Genomic DNA, 6,000 nt, shown 5'->3' on the forward strand with positions numbered 1-6,000 from the left:
ATTTTGCAGGGGTGAATGTTGAAGACTATCTTTGCATACATTTTGAGAATTGAAAGCTATTTTTTAAAAAAAGAAAAAAATTAGGTAACTTGAACATATTGCCAAAATGAATAGACCAGAAGAAACTAGAAACTGCTTTAGTCAACAAACACTCATTTGGCTTATCAAATAAAGAGATGTAAAAACCAAAGACAACACCAGGTGAGAATAAATATTCCTATGGAAAATCTCAGAGGGGAGGTTGATGGCAGATCGTGAGCAGCCTTATCTCATAAAATAGAAAAAATAACTGGTGGAGGAATAAACAAGTTTCTAGAAATTCAGGCATTTGAGGATGAAACTGGAAGAGTCCTTTACAGATGAAAAATGGGAAAGTACAAAGATTTCTATGACAAATCTTTCTCCCTCGTGAGGAAGTGGAAGCGGCACTAAAGAAAACAAAAATGTAAAAAACAGTTGCACTAGATTAGAAGAAATCTGTACACATGAGATCTGTACCCGGGTAACACAATTTTGAGCGTATCAAAGAACTAATTCTCAAGGTACCTGACAGTAGTGCTTACTAAAGCTTCAGAGAAAGGCACAGTCTTTATCACTGCAAAAAAGGGAGGAGGAGTAATTAACACTATATCACATTTCAACATCTCTAAAAAAGCTCTATGAAAATAATTTACAAGTCCATCAAGTGATTCTTTAATGAATGCTGGAAAATGAAGAAACAGCAAGTTTTCACAAACAATATTGCAGAGGAGACTCCATTTTTAGAACCAAATCACTGATTGAAAACTGTATAAAATATAACATCCTACTGTGGCTTTTGTTTGTTGACTATGAAAAAGCTTTTGAATCGGTGAAACAAATTACTGTTCCAAAGGCTACTCCAATCAGATGTATGCCATGCAAATGTTGACAATCTCTTAAGATTCCATAAAAACGTAATTCTAGAGTTCACTTTGACAATTTTACAATGATTAATATGAGGCAAGGCATAAAATAGTGAGATGTATGTGCATTAAGGATATCTGCCAATGTCATGGAGGATGGTTGGCCTATAGGCTCTATGGTATTCAAACGATGGCATGATATCTACGATAAGGACTTCAGTGCACTGAGCGAGCCCCTGCGTAGGATTTGAACAATGGTCACGAACATGATAAAAAACGTGAGAATGGGGTGTGCCCTGCATTGTTGAAGGGACTATCCATTTTGATGAGCTCACTGATCTATCGATGTAAATGCGTTTCGATAAAACAAATTGGTTCTCTAATTTCCAGTCATATACTGTGCCCCAACTCCTACTTCTGTTGTGTCCTCAAATATCTTTACAATATTTCTCCCAACTGTTCACATCAAAAGTACCTGGTGTTCCATATAAATATATGATGCCAGACATCTTTTTGTGATTCATTCTGTCTTTTCAGTCACATCCAACTCTTTGAGACTTCATTTGGAGTTTTTCTTATCAGAGATACCGGAATGGTTGGCCATTTCCTTCTCCAGCTCATTTTACGGTTGACCAAACTAAAGCAAACAGGATTAAATGACTTGCTTAGTGTCATATGTGTGTCTGGATATGAATTCAGGTCTTCTTGACTTCAGACCCTACAGTCAACTCATGATGTTGTCTCCTAGCTGAGTAGAAGTCTGCGGTGTCTTTTAAAAAGCCTGGATGTCCAGCTAAGATGGCTGCCAGAAGAGACACTTCCCATATGCTTCCACCAGCAAAAATATGAAATTTTCACTAAATGGAAACCCAATAATAAACTATAGGAACTGATTTCTTGTATCACAGAATTGCACATAAAGTCAACCAAAAGCCCACAAGCTTAGGAAAAGGAGCAGGAACACAATTAGCACGGGATACTCAGTGACAACGAAAATAAACAGCATAATCGGGGACATTGTGGCTTTCGGGCTCTGTCCAAGGATGACAAGAGAAGTTGACCCGAGAAAGCCCCAGTGCGGGAATATTACAAGTGCAGGGGGAAAACGGGGACCAGCATGGACATGACGGTGCCTCAATTGGGAGAGTTCAATTGCACAGAGATGCCACAGAGATCCCTGAAAATCTGGCACTCTGCCCCTCCAAGATCCAAGGGAGATGGAGGAAAGAGCACAAGAATCCAGAGGATCTAGCCTGAGACCAAGTCAAGACAGCTCCCTTGGCCAAAAGCACAGCTAGAAGCACAGCTTGTCTCAGCTTACTTGTTAGCACAATCTAGTTTGTTCTCTTCTCTTTTTTTTCAAGGGTGGAGAGGCAAAAATGAGAAAGTAAGAGATTCTTTACAATAAAGGGACAATGCAAACTGCCCCCCACACGTTAGAGAACAGAAGGAAGCACAGAGAAGGAAGTCAGTTTTGAAAGGAATGTTTAGATTTCGTTACTTTTTAAAAGGTAAATGATAGGAAATCAAGCTCAGTAGGATATGCAGTATTTATGGGTTCTGCTGAATTTATGGGAATGTTCTTTTCAAGTTGTGAATAAAATTTCAAAGTCTAACTCACATGTTTGGAACATCAGAGAGGATGTGGCAGTGTTTTATTTCCAGATTTACACACAAAAAACCTTGATTAGGTCTGGAGCATGTGACAACAGAAATTAGCCACTTACTTTGTTTCTATCACAAGTCTCATAATGTTCAGGAACCGGCGAATATTTTAATTCCTGTGTCACCACCTAAGTAACATTTCAATTATATGTGAGGACATCCAATCAAATGGAAAGCATTTAAAAACCATATAGATACACACACACACACACACACACACACACACACACATTTAAACTACTGGTCTATTATAATGGCAAAACTCTATGGTTACAACTTCAAAAGCTTCCAAGTCAGTAAGTATAGCACAGTCATGCATAGATTTCCCTTCTGCTCTTCATTTTCCTGTGTGTGTGTGAAGGAAGGATTTTGTTTTCTTTTTTGGAAACACAAAGAATAAAAAAGGAGAAAAAGGACAAAACTGTACATATGCTGTAATAGAATCAAAAGTCCAGCTAAGTGAATGGGTCCAAGATCTTAATGAAATAGAATATCTGGTTATATGGGAAAATCTCCTTGGTGATATGTTAAAAGAAATAAAAAGGGTAAGCCATTACAGCTCGCTTGCCCGTGATACAGAAAACAAGGGGGAGGCAAATGAAGATAAAAACAGACATAAAACATCGGTGCTTAAAAATCCATTTTCTACTTTTGTCCTCAGAGATTTTTTTAAGCTATCCTCACATGTTGACCCATAAAGCGAGAAACCTTGCACATTATCATCCCTATTTCACCGAGTCTTTTTTAATATTACAAAGACAATGACTATGGCTAACATCTGCACAGAATGAGGCCCACAGCCCAGGTGGAGCATGGGAGCAAGTAGACGAGTGGAGGGATAGAGTTCCAGGCCTAATCCCGCCACCTAACTGGCTGTGTGTCCTTGAGCAGGGCACTAGAACTCTCTGAGCCTCAGTTTCCTCCTCTGTAAAATGGGGTAAAGGCCCTGATGATCTCGAAGCCTTCTAAGAGGCTCAAGATCTCTAAGAACTCCCAAGTTCAAGTCCCAATGTCACCATTGAACTACCACCAGACAAAGATTTCTCCAAACAGGTCCCTGAAGAAACTGGAGCCGGAAGCCTAATGGGCAAGTGTGGAGGAGTTACTTGTAATCCAGCTACCTCTCTAAGTATATCAGATTCAAGAGAGCAGTTTTCAAAGTCCTGTTAAAAACAAGCACTGGAGCAAGAACTAAGCCCAACTTTAAGGTCCTGGGAGAATGGCAGGAGAGCCTTCAGGCGGAGGAAGGGGAGGGGTCACTGCTGACTCTTTGGCAACTTCAAAAAATAGATTGACTGAAGGGAAGGTATCCTTGTCTTTAAAAACATCACTATGTCCTAAAAAATTCTTTTAATAAAAAACGCCATTTCTGGAATAGTGAAATGTTGAAGTCAGAAAGACTTAGATGAAAATGATAGGTCTGACACTGAATAGTTGTGTGACCAGAGGCACAAGTGTATGTTCACTTGTGAAATAAAGAGAACTGTTCCTGCAGCATTCACTTCAGGGAGTCTGGGGGTTAAATGAGATAAGGTAAGTCACCATTAGAACTAAAGAATTTCCAAAGGAAATGCTAGGGAAGCTTAATGTGTGGCTAGGAATGGCCTCCACTGTCCCGTCCGGCTCTAAGAATCTGTGAGTTTGGAAAGCACAGGACCTGAAGCAGGCTGGGAGGAGCAGAGGGCTAGAGCCAGGGCAGGGGAAAATCAGCACTGGGTTTCTGATCTTTGATGACGCTGGACAAAAAGAAACAGATCTAGAGATGGATGAGGTCGGACAGGAAGCTGAAGCATAAGAGGTAAAGGTGCATATTTACCAGGCAACTTCACTGCAGAGGAAGTTATGCTTCCAAACTTTTGTTCTCAATTTGATTTTTAAAAAATCTAAAAGGACTTGGAAGTATGTTTTACCAGTTAAGGACTGATTTTTTATGTTAAAAGTTCTTGCGGGCAAGGCCGTCCTTATGGGATGAAGAGCTAAAGAATTTGATCATATAAAGTAAATTACAAAAAGGCTCAAGTGGATGATGATGCAGTTGTTAAATCCTTATTTACAATGTAAGCATCTTCAAGTTGCTTTTCTAATTCAAATAGACCAAATATAGAGAGTTCCATGGAACTTTTTACTAAAGATGTGTGTGTATGTGTGTGTGTATACATACCTACATAGACACCCATATATATATCTGATGTGTATACATGTATACACACACACACACACATATATATATATATATATATGTATATGCATACACACATACAGTCTGTATTCAAAAAATCTAATGTCCATTTTGACACATCAATCTGTTCATTATTATCATTAATCTGAATGATACAAGGCATATTTTTATGCTATGAGAATGCAGATGTTTTTTCCTGGCTGCATATGGTATAATGGATTTTCAATTTCATTCTTAGTAATTTGGGGACATTGCTGGAATTAATGAAATTAATCCCACTGTCCATAATTTTTTCTAGAAAGATATTTGGCATATATTTACTAGAAAACCTCCAGAAGAAATAGCCTAAGCAAAACTGCTCAATAGTAGAGAATGCCTCATTTTTAGTCCTTGAAATAGTTGGTTCCAACTAACAATTTTTCTAGGTTAGCCGCCAGTGCAATCTTTAGGAATCTCTCCTCTGGTGCAAGCTGACTTGACTCAAATCAGGTCCTCCTAATAGTTTTCAAAATGCCCCAAATAAAAATAATAACATCTACTTGTCAGTATCAGATCTTACCACCTCTTCATTTCACTGTATGTACTAACATGTCTGCACGAAACAGAAAATCAGGGTGCACGCTGCAATCGGGTACCTGCTCTGGCGATAGTACCAATTACTTTGTAAGGGAGAAGGGGAGAGAAACCGCATCGCATAGGAGGCAGCACTATCTTGAGGTGATCAGGGAACAATTATCCTCCCCTCCTTTTCCCCATCCCAGGTGATCTCCAACACATTTTATCGGATGGATTCAAATTAAACCTCTCACCCTTGAACAACAGTGAGATCAGCATCTTCCCCAGTATTTATGTAATGCCTTTGCACCAATCACTGGGATAAATGCTTTCCCAATATTATTTTGTCTCTTCCTCACAACCACCCTGGGAGAAAGGTGCTATTATGATCTCCATCTTACAGATGAGGAAACTGAGGCAAGTAGAGGTTCAGTGATTTGCCCAGGATCATACTAATCTTCCCATCCCCAGGCCCTCTGCTCTGTCTATTGTGGTATCCCTTTGCTACTCTGCTTCCACATCTGCATTTAATTATTGGTGTACCTGTTACTGCTCAGCCCCAACTCCCAGAAAGTTCAGCCTTTCTCTCCTGAGCACCTCAAAAAGAGACGCTTGCTCAATCAACCCCATTAGGAGCTAAGTGACCGGGAGCAAAGCACCACGGCCCAGCTGAGCGTTTGTTTTCACCGTATTGCACCGCACACAGCCAGTCCCTAC

The sequence above is a fragment of the Sarcophilus harrisii genome, chromosome X (genome assembly GCF_902635505.1).
Source record: "Sarcophilus harrisii chromosome X, mSarHar1.11, whole genome shotgun sequence".
Taxonomy (NCBI): domain Eukaryota; kingdom Metazoa; phylum Chordata; class Mammalia; order Dasyuromorphia; family Dasyuridae; genus Sarcophilus; species Sarcophilus harrisii.